The sequence below is a fragment of the Bombina bombina genome, chromosome 8, assembly GCF_027579735.1.
Source record: "Bombina bombina isolate aBomBom1 chromosome 8, aBomBom1.pri, whole genome shotgun sequence".
NCBI lineage: Eukaryota > Metazoa > Chordata > Amphibia > Anura > Bombinatoridae > Bombina > Bombina bombina.
This window is the reverse complement of record NC_069506.1, coordinates 7,956,477-7,968,915: the sequence shown is the minus strand read 5'-3', so window position 1 is coordinate 7,968,915 and position 12,439 is coordinate 7,956,477.

The following is a 12,439-nucleotide window of genomic DNA, read 5'->3' as shown; positions in this document are numbered from 1 at the left end:
ATGTAGCATTATAACCCCTTATATAGATAGATATATGTAGCATTATAACCCCTTATATAGATAGATATATGTAGCATTATAACCCCTTATATAGATAGATATATGTAGCATTATAACCCCTTATATAGATAGATATATGTAGCATTATACCCCTTATATAGATAGATATATGTAGCATTATACCCCTTATATAGATAGATATATGTAGCATTATACCACTTATATAGATAGATATATGTAGCATTATACCCCTTATATAGATAGATATATGTAGCATTATACCCCTTATATAGATAGATATATGTAGCATTATACCCTTATATAGATAGATATATGTAGCATTATAACCCCTTATATAGATAGATATATGTAGCATTATACCCCTTATATAGATAGATATATGTAGCATTATAACCCCATATATAGATAGACATATGTAGCATTACAACCCCTTATATTGATAGATATATGTAGCATTATAACCCCTTACATAGATAGACATATGTAGCATTATAACCCCTTATATAGATAGATATATGTAGCATTTTAACCCCTTATATAGATAGATATATGTAGCATTATACCCCTTATATAGATAGATATATGTAGCATTATAACCCCTTATATAGATAGATATATGTAGCATTATAACACCTTATACAGATAGATATATGTAGCATTATAACCCCTTATATAGATAGATATATGTAGCATTATAACCCCTTATACAGATAGATATATGTAGCATTATAACCCCTTATATAGATAGATATATGTAGCTTTATAACCCCTTATATAGATAGATATATGTAGCATTATAACCCCTTATATAGATAGATATATGTAGCATTATACTCTTATATAGATAGATATATGTAGCATTATAACCCCTTATATAGATAGATATATGTAGCATTATAACACCTTATATAGATAGATATGTGTAGCATTATACCGCTTATATAGATAGATATATGTAGCATTATAACCCCTTATATAGATAGATATATGTAGCATTATAAACCCTTATATAGATAGCTATATGTAGCATTATACCCCTTATATAGATAGATATATGTAGCATTATACCCCTTATATAGATAGATATATGTAGTATTATAACCTCTTATATAGATAGATATATGTAGCATTATACCCCTTATATAGATAGATATATGTAGCATTATAACCCCTTATATAGATAGATATATGTAGCATTATAACCCCTTATATAGATAGATATATGTAGCATTACAACCCCTTATATAGATAGATATATGTAGATTTATACCCCTTATATAGATAGATATATGTAGCATTATACCCCTTATATAGATAGATATATGTAGCATTATACCCCTTATATAGATAGATATATGTAGCATTATACCCCTTATATAGATAGATATATGTAGTATTATAACCCGTTATATAGTTAGATATATGTAGCATTATACCCTCTTATATAGATAGGTATATGTAGCATTATAACCTCTTATATAGATAGATATATGTAGCATTATAACCCCTTATATAGATAGATATATGTAGCATTATAAACCCTTAAATAGATAGATATATGTAGCATTATAAACCATTATATAGATAGATATATGTAGCATTATACCCCTTATATAGATAGATATATGTAGCATTATACCCCTTATATAGATAGATATATGTAGCATTATAACCTCTTATATAGATAGATATATGTAGCATTATACCCCTTATATAGATAGATATATGTAGCATTATAACCCCTTATATAGATAGATATATGTAGCATTATAACCCCTTATATAGATAGATATATGTAGCATTATACCCCTTATATAGATAGATATATGTAGCATTACAACCCCTTATATAGATAGATATATGTAGCATTATACCCCTTATATAGATAGATATATGTTGCATTATACCCCTTATATAGATAGATATATGTAGCATTATACCCCTTATATAGATAGATATATGTAGCATTATAACCCCTTATATAGATAGATATATGTAGCATTATACCCCTTATATAGATAGATATATGTAGCATTATACCCCTTATATAGATAGATATATGTAGCATTATAACCCCTTATATAGATAGATATATGTAGCATTATACCCCTTATATAGATAGATATATGTAGCATTATAACCCCTTATATAGATAGATATATGTAGCATTATACCCCCTTATATAGATAGATATATGTAGCATTATACCCCTTATATAGATAGATATATGTAGCATTATACCCCTTATATAGATAGATATATGTAGCATTATAACCCCTTATATAGATAGATATATGTAGCATTATACCCCTTATATAGATAGATATATGTAGCATTATACCCCTTATATAGATAGATATATGTAGCATTATAACCCCTTATATAGATAGATATATGTAGCATTTTAACCCCTTATATAGATAGATATATGTAGCATTATACCACTTATATAGATAGATATATGTAGCATTATACCCCTTATATAGATAGATATATGTAGCATTTTAACCCCTTATATAGATAGATATATGTAGCATTATAACCCCTTATATAGATAGATATATGTAGCATTTTAACCCCTTATATAGATAGATATATGTAGCATTATACCCCTTATATAGATAGATATATGTAGCATTATACCCCTTATATAGATAGATATATGTAGCATTATACCCCTTATATAGATAGATATATGTAGCATTATATCCCTTATATAGATAGATATATGTAGCATTATACCCCTTATATAGATAGATATATGTATCATTATACCCCTTATATAGATAGATATATGTAGCATTATACCCCTTATATAGATAGATATATGTAGCATTATACCCCTTATATAGATAGATATATGTAGCATTATACCCCTTATATAGATAGATATATGTAGCATTATACCCCCTTATATAGATAGATATATGTAGCATTATACCCCTTATATAGATAGATATATGTAGCATTATAACCCCTTATATAGATAGATATATGTAGCATTATACCCCTTATATAGATAAATATATGTAGCATTATACCCCCTTATATAGATAGATATATGTAGCATTATACCCCTTATATAGATAGATAAATGTAGCATTATACCCCTTATATAAATAGATATATGTATAGCATTATACCCCCTTATATAGATAGATATATGTAGCATTATACCCCTTATATAGATAGATATATGTAGCATTATAACCCCTTATATAGATAGATATATGTAGCATTATAACCCCTTATATAGATAGATATATGTAGCATTATAACCCCTTATATAGATAGATATATGTAGCATTATAACCCTTATATAGATAGATATATGTAGCATTATACCCCTTATATAGATAGATATATGTAGCATTATACCCCTTATATAGATAGATATATGTAGCATTATACCCCTTATATAGATAGATATATGTAGCATTATACCCCTTATATAGATAGATATATGTAGCATTATACCCCTTATATAGATAGATATATGTAGCATTTTAACCCCTTATATAGATAGATATATGTAGCATTATAACCCCTTATATAGATAGATATATGTAGCATTATACCCCTTATATAGATAGAATATGTAGCATTATAACCCTTATATAGATAGATATATGTAGCATTATACCCCTTATATAGATAGATATATGTAGCATTATAACCCCTTATATAGATAGATATATGTAGCATTATAACCCCTTATATAGATAGATATATGTAGCAATTAAAACCCCTTATATAGATAGATATATGTCGCATTATTACCCCTTATATAGATAGATATATGTAGCATTATAACCCTTATATAGATAGATATATGTAGCATTTAACCCCTTATATAGATAGATATATGTAGCATTATAACCCCTTATATAGATAGATATATGTAGCATTATAACCCCTTATATAGATAGATATATGTAGCATTATAACCCCTTATATAGATAGATATATGTAGCATTATAACCCCTTATATAGATAGATATATGTAGCATTATAACCCCTTATATAGATAGATATATGTAGCATTATACCCTTATATAGATAGATATATGTAGCATTATAACCCCTTATATAGATAGATATATGTAGCATTATACCCCTTATATAGATAGATATATGTAGCATTATAACCCCTTATATAGATATATGTAGCAGTATACCCCTTATATAGATATATGTAGCATTATACCGCTTATATAGATAGATATATGTAGCATTATAACCCCTTATATAGATAGATATATGTAGCATTATAAACCCTTATATAGATAGATATATGTAGCATTATACCCCTTATATAGATAGATATATGTAGCATTATACCCCTTATATAGATAGATATATGTAGCATTATACCCCTTATATAGATAGATATATGTAGCATTATACCCCTTATATAGATAGATATATGTAGCATTATAACCCCTTATATAGATAGATATATGTAGCATTATACCCCTTATATAGATAGATATATGTAGCATTATACCCCTTATATAGATAGATATATGTAGCATTATACCCCTTATATAGATAGATATATGTAGCATTATAACCCCTTATATAGATAGATATATGTAGCATTATAACCCCTTATATAGATAGATATATGTAGCATTATACCCCTTATATAGATAGATATATGTAGCATTATAACCCCTTATATAGATAGATATATGTAGCATTATACCCCTTATATAGATAGATATATGTAGCATTATACCCCTTATATAGATAGATATATGTAGCATTATAACCCCTTATATAGATAGATATATGTAGCATTATAACCCCTTATATAGATAGATATATGTAGCATTATAACCCTTATATAGATAGATATATGTAGCATTATAACCCCTTATATAGATAGATATATGTAGCATTATACCCCTTATATAGATAGATATATGTAGCATTATACCCCTTATATAGATAGATATATGTAGCATTATACCCCTTATATAGATAGATATATGTAGCATTATAACCCCTTATATAGATAGATATATGTAGCATTATAACCCCTTATATAGATAGATATATGTAGCATTATACCCCTTATATAGATAGATATATGTAGCATTATAACCCCTTATATAGATAGATATATGTAGCATTATAACCCCTTATATAGATAGATATATGTAGCATTATAACCCCTTATATAGATAGATATATGTAGCATTATACCCCTTATATAGATAGATATATGTAGCATTATACCCCCTTATATAGATAGATATATGTAGCATTATACCCCTTATATAGATAGATATATGTAGCATTATAACCCCTTATATAGATAGATATATGTAGCATTTTAACCCCTTATATAGATAGATATATGTAGCATTATAACCCCTTATATAGATAGATATATGTAGCATTATACCCCTTATATAGATAGATATATGTAGCATTATACCCCTTATATAGATAGATATATGTAGCATTATAACCCCTTATATAGATAGACATATGTAGCATTATAACCCCTTATATAGATAGATATATGTAGCATTATAACCCCTTATATAGATATATGTAGCATTATACCCCCTTATATAGATATATGTAGCATTATACCCCTTATATAGATAGATATATGTAGCATTATAACCCCTTATATAGATAGATATATGTAGCATTATACCCCTTATATAGATAGATATATGTAGCATTATACCCCTTATATAGATAGATATATGTAGCATTATAACCCCTTATATAGATAGATATATGTAGCATTATAACCCCTTATATAGATAGATATATGTAGCATTATACCCCTTATATAGATAGATATATGTAGCATTATACCCCTTATATAGATAGATATATGTAGCATTATAACCCTTATATAGATATATGTAGCATTATACCCCTTATATAGATAGATATATGTAGCATTATACCCCTTATATAGATAGATATATGTAGCATTATACCCCTTATATAGATATATATATGTAGCATTATACCCCTTATATAGATAGATATATGTAGCATTATAACCCTTTATATAGATAGATATATGTAGCATTATAACCCCTTATATAGATAGATATATGTAGCATTATAACCCCTTATATAGATAGATATATGTAGCATTATAACCCCTTATATAGATAGATATATGTAGCATTATAACCTCTTATATAGATAGATATATGTAGCATTATACCCCTTATATAGATAGATATATGTAGCATTATACCCCTTATATAGATAGATATATGTAGCATTATAACCCCTTATATAGATAGATATATGTAGCATTATAACCCCTTATATAGATAGATATATGTAGCATTATAACCCCTTATATAGATAGATATATGTAGCATTATACCCCTTATATAGATAGATATATGTAGCATTATACCCCTTATATAGATAGATATATGTAGCATTATACCCCTTCTATAGATATATGTAGCATTATACCCCTTATATAGATAGATATATGTAGCATTATAACCCCTTATATAGATAGACATATGTAGCATTATAACCCCTTATATAGATAGATATAGGTAGCATTATAACCCCTTATATAGATAGATATATGTAGCATTATAACCCCTTATATAGATATATGTAGCATTATACCCCTTATATAGATAGATATATGTAGCATTATAACCCCTTATATAGATATATGTAGCATTATACCCCTTATATAGATAGATATATGTAGCATTATACCCCTTATATAGATAGATATATGTAGCATTATAACCCCTTATATAGATAGATATATGTAGCATTATAACCCCTTATATAGATAGATATATGTAGCATTATACCCCTTATATAGATAGATATATGTAGCATTATACCCCTTATATAGATAGATAGATATATGTAGCATTATAACCCTTATATAGATATATGTAGCATTATACCCCTTATATAGATAGATATATGTAGCATTATACCCCTTATATAGATAGATATATGTAGCATTTTAACCCTTTATATAGATAGATATATGTAGCATTATAACCCCTTATATAGATAGATATATGTAGCATTATAACCCCTTATATAGATAGATATATGTAGCATTATAACCCCTTATATAGATAGATATATGTAGCATTATAACCCCTTATATAGATAGATATATGTAGCATTATAACCCCTTATATAGATAGATATATGTAGCATTATAACCCCTTATATAGATAGATATATGTAGCATTATAACCCCTTATATAGATAGATATATGTAGCATTATAACCCCTTATATAGATAGATATATGTAGCATTATAACCCCTTATATAGATAGATATATGTAGCATTATAACCCCTTATATAGATAGATATATGTAGCATTATACCCCTTATATAGATAGATATATGTAGCATTATAACCCTTATATAGATATATGTAGCATTATACCCCTTATATAGATAGATATATGTAGCATTATAACCCCTTATATAGATAGATATATGTAGCATTATAGGCATTTTGTTAATGAAACACAAATTTCTTACTCACTGGCTGTAATTCTTAAAGTAAACTCAATTTAAACCTTCCATGAATATCTGATCCATATACATTATTTACACTACCTTTCTTTCTTTCTATCTATCTTTAGCAACATTAACGTACTACACATGTAAGATAAAATATTATATTTTCATACCGTAGTAACTATGCAATGTATATGTATTAGATAAAAATGTAAATCAAGTAAGAATACTCCAACATTACAATTCACAACATAGCAAAATGATACTGAACATCAAAACAGATATTGTGCATCAAAACCGTGTATCACTTATTAAACTTCAAAATGATAAAATGTCCCTTTAAAGGATCACTCAATGCAGTAGAATTGCATAATTAACACGTGCATAAAAAAAGACAATGATTTAACGCCTATTCTGAATTTTAAATAAGCAGTAGATTTTTTTCTGACAAATATATTTTTTTCTACAATTTTCCGGCCCCCCTGTATCATGTAAAAATTCAACTTTTCCAGCCTCCAATTTCATTTAAAAGACCTTTATTTTTTAGGCAGGGTCCATAAGTACAAAAAACACCACCAACAATGTTTCAAACCTGCAATAGGTTCTTAGTCATCTCCACTTTTAAAAGAAATTGGAGGCTGGAAAAGTTGAATTTTTGCAGTACAGTTGAGACCTAGCTAGTCTCTTTCCTTGCCCCACTCTGGAGAGGGTGCTGTCTACCCCTGTGGATTTCCCCTGTATCATGTGACAGACATCAGCCAATCACAGACTAGTATAAGTATACCCCTTGAGCTCGTTCCCCAGAAAGTGTGCATATAAAAAGACTGAACAAAATTGTCTTAAAGCTGCTGCTCTTTCTGAATCATAAAAGTTTATTGCTACTACACTAAAAAAAAACATGTTCATGCAATGGGGTTTTCTTTTTCATTTACTTCCAAAGGTATATGTCATAGATACACCTACGCTATAAAAATAATTGTTCTGCGTATATAGTAGTATAATAATACTACCATATACGCAGAACAATTATTTTTATTATAAAAGTATCTAGTCAAATACTGCTGATTTTATGTGCTTTACAAAAAGGCGCTCTACTCTATTTTCCTGCCAAATTCAGTTGTTTGGTCTGTAGCTATGGCTAAAGTTTTTCATAGTTACACATGGAAATCCAATAGGAAATATATGTTGTTTTTTTGTTTTTTAACAAACCATTGTACTTATAACTAAAAATAAAGGTAAACATTGCTTATAATTTCAGCCATAGTGCTATCTTCATTCTAGAGTTAAAAGCATTTGAATGTGTATATCTATCTATATATAGTGAAGCCGTGTTAGTCCAGTAGATAGATGCTCAAACAACAAAGTATTGCAGTATGCAGTGATACCTTTTTTATTGCTTCAGACCTGAGCAAGAGAGGAAAACTGCAATACTTTGTTTTTTGAGCATCTATCTATCTATCTATCTATCTATTTATCTATCTATCTATATATATATATATATATACACAAGCAGAAAAACAACCAAATCTGGTAGCATAATTGTGTGTGTGTTAATACGAGTCAAAAATTGCAAACATTACAAAAAAACACACATACAAAGTACGTTTTCCTGTCTCATGCAGGTCAGGAGAAATGGTTATACCACAGAAGAGTGCTTGGTGTAGTAACGGCCTTCTGACCTAATTATAGCTGTTAAATGTCACCTTACGTGTACCTTATAGTTCATTTTCAGAATGTAGATTGCGGCTTTGGTCACAAATTTACCACCCTCGCAGATCACTGTAAAATAACTTATCTCACCATCTCTAATTCTCTCATGCACTTTTTCATATTTAAAGTATTCACCTTCTTTTTAAACATTTCCAAAATCTGTTTAGAACTTCCTGCACTACACCAATGACAGTACTGTGTGCAGGTCAACACGCTGTGCAGTATATGCAGGGATCAATGATAGCATTTAGTACTGTGCTTTATCACTGGCATCGCTATGACTAATACTATATTTCATTTGTATTAGCTGTGTGAATTCACCATCAATGATGACCCTTTAATTCAACACTAAATCTATTTGTTTATCTATTCAGTCTATCTATCTATCTATCTATCTATCTATTCAGTCTATCAATCTATCTATCTATCTATCTATTTATCTATCTGTTTATCTAGCTCTATCTATCTGTCTATCTATCTATATATCTATCCATTACATATATCTATCTAGCTATCTATCTATTATCTATCTATCTATCTATCTATCTATTATCTATATATATGTCTGTCTGTCCATCTGTCTATATATCCATCCAGTATATCTATCTATCTATCTATCTATCTATCTATCATCTATCTATCCATCCATCCATCTAGTATATATATCTATCATTGTGACATTTATCCAATACATATCTGTCAATAATAGTTTGTTTACCCACACAATGACAGCTAAGATCAAGATCTCTTGTAATAACATTTATTGGAGGCATGAATATCATAAACAGGGAACATATGGGGGATTCCATTGGAAGAGAGCACATTGATAGCACATCTGTGAAAAAAAGGTCTGAGCCATACTGGCCACATAATTCTTTCAGTTGGTAAATGAAATTCCCACTGCCAACAATGTCAAATGGTGCATAGGTCAGAGAGGAATACGAAGGATCAATTACCCTTGTCTTTTGCCATCAGTAGATCATTCTGTAACAAGTTTGTCTTTGTTGTTTCCTGAATTCTCACTGTAAAAGGGCTGTGTATTGTTTGTTTGACAACTAAACTTCCAGTTCCCCAGAACAACATTCTTAACCTTATTAAGAAAACTAAGGCCTAGATTTGGAGTTTTGTCGGTAACGACCCGCGTAGCTAACGCCGGCTTTTTTCTGGCCGCACCATAAAAATAACTCTGGTATTGAGAGTCCACATAAAGGCTGCGTTAGGCTCCAAAAAAGGAGCGTAGAGCATATTTAACGCAGCTTCAACTCTCGATACCAGAGTTGCTTACGCAAGCGGCCAGCCTCAAAAACGTGCTCGTGCACGATTCCCCCATAGGAAACAATGGAGCTGTTTGAGCTGAAAAAAAACCTAACACCTGCAAAAAAGCCGCGTTCAGCTCCTAACGCAGCCCCATTGTTTGCTATGCGGAAACACTTCCTACGTCTGCACCTAACACTCTAACATGTACCCCAAGTCTAAACACCCCTAACCTTACACTTATTAACCCCTATTCTGCCGCCCCCGCTATCGCTGACCCCTGCATATTATTATTAACCCCTAATCTGCCGCTCCGTAAACCGCCGCTACTTACATTATCCCTATGTACCCCAAATCTGCTGCCCTAACATCGCCGACCCCTATATTATATTTATTAACCCCTAATCTGCCCCCCACAACGTCGCCTCCACCTGCCTACACTTATTAACCCCTAATCTGCCGACCGGACCGCACCGCTATTATTATAAAGTTATTAACCCCTAATCCGCCTCACTAACCCTATAATAAATAGTATTAACCCCAAATCTGCCCTCCCTAACATCGCCGACACCTAACTTCAAACATTAAGCCCTAATCTGCCGACTGGAGCTCACCGCTATTCTAATAAATGTATTAACCCCTAAAGCTAAGTCTAACCCTAACACTAACACCCCCCTAAATTAAATATAATTTAAATCTAACGAAATTAATTAACTCTTATTAAATAAATTATTCCTATTTAAAGCTAAATACTTACCTGTAAAATAAATCCTAATATAGCTACAATATAAATTATAATTATATTATAGCTATTTTAGGATAAATATTTATTTTACAGGTAACTTTGTATTTATTTTAACCAGGTACAATAGCTATTAAATAGTTAAGAACTATTTAATAGCTAAAATAGTTAAAATAATTACAAAATTACCTGTAAAATAAATCCTAACCTAAGTTACAATTAAACCTAACACTACACTATCAATAAATTAATTAAATAAACTACCTACAATTAACTACAATTAACCTAACACTACACTATCAATAAATTAATTAAATACAATTCCTACAAATAAATACAATTAAATAAACTTGCTAAAGTACAAAAAATAAAAAAGAACTAAGTTACAAAAAATAAAAAAATATTTACAAACATAAGAAAAATATTACAACAATTTTAAACTAATTACACCTACTCTAAGCCCCCTAATAAAATAACAAAGCCCCCCAAAATAAAAAAAATGCCCTACCCTATTCTAAATTACTAAAGTTCAAAGCTCTTTTACCTTACCAGCCCTTAAAAGGGCCCTTTGCGGGGCATGCCCCAAAGAATTCAGCTCTTTTGCCTGTAAAAAAAAAACATACAATACCCAAGCCCCCCAACATTACAACCCACCACCCACATACCCCTAATCTAACCCAAACCCCCCTTAAATAAACCTAACACTAAGCCCCTGAAGATCTTCCTACCTTGTCTTCACCTCACCGGATTCACCGATCTGTCCAGAAGAGCTCCTCCGATGTCCTGATCCAAGCCCAAGCGGGGGGCTGAAGAGGTCCATGATCCGGCTGAAGTCTTCATCCAAGCGGGGCAGAAGAGGTCTTCCATCCGATTGAAGTCTTCATCCAAGCGGGATCTTCTATGGTCATCCATCCGGAGCGGAGCGACAGGATCCTGAAGACCTCCGACGCGGAACATCCATCCTGGCCGACGACTGAACGACGAATGACGGTTCCTTTAAATGATGTCATCCAAGATGGCGTCCCTCGAATTCCGATTGGCTGATAGGATTCTATCAGCCAATCGGAATTAAGGTAGGAATATTCTGATTGGCTGATGGAATCAGCCATTCAGAATCAAGTTCAATCCGATTGGCTGATCCAATCAGCTAATCAGATTGAGCTCGCATTCTATTGGCTGTTCCAATCAGCCAATAGAATGCAAG